Here is a 775-nt window from a genome sequence, read left to right as displayed (position 1 = left end):
CATAGCATAGATCTTCCTCCAATCCTGATTATTTTATATATACTCCAGTTCCTCAGATTATTTCCTTGTTACACAGATTGACAAAATTTGTTGAATGGATAAAGCCATGACGCACACCAGATTTGAAACCATATAGTAATCCTTTGTTCCTTCTGAACAACTATTTTTGGTCTCTGTGCAAATTCTTAATATGTAGTTAGGTGTTCTTCTGGAGTTGCCATCCACATTAAAAATAATCTGTTATAATCAGCATAGATGAATGATTTTTCATGGTCATAAAGCTCAGAAATAATATTTCCTATATTGTTTGCTTTCAGTCAAGATCCAACTGACATCACCAATGATCACTTGTTATGCATCTGAGAGCTGGACAATGAATAAGGATGACAGAAGAAGAAATCAATGACCAGAAAAGACTTTTTAAGTAATAAATCTTTGACACCACAGAAGTTGTTGTTAAGTGCCGTCAAGTTGTAGATGACTCATAGCGACCCTATAAATGAGAGACCTGGACACTTGTATAATTTTCCTCATTTCTCCAAGTTCATAGAGTGTCGAGAGGCAAGCTATTTCTTTGCTGGTGGTGAGAGTCCCAAAATCTGTCCCTGAATCTGCTCCACTTAATGCCTAGACTAACCAATTCCCTTGTGGATAACACCCTCCATTCACATGTCTCCACCCATTCACCTAGCAAAGTCAAAGTCCATGACTAGGAAAGTCATTTGAACAATAAGGCCTTGACACACAGGAATTTCTCTGTCTTTTGCTGATACTT

This window comes from Elephantulus edwardii, unplaced genomic scaffold, assembly GCF_000299155.1.
Source record: "Elephantulus edwardii isolate Elephantulus edwardi_28Jun2011 unplaced genomic scaffold, EleEdw1.0 scaffold00079, whole genome shotgun sequence".
Taxonomy (NCBI): domain Eukaryota; kingdom Metazoa; phylum Chordata; class Mammalia; order Macroscelidea; family Macroscelididae; genus Elephantulus; species Elephantulus edwardii.
Note: the sequence above shows the minus strand (reverse complement) of the source record.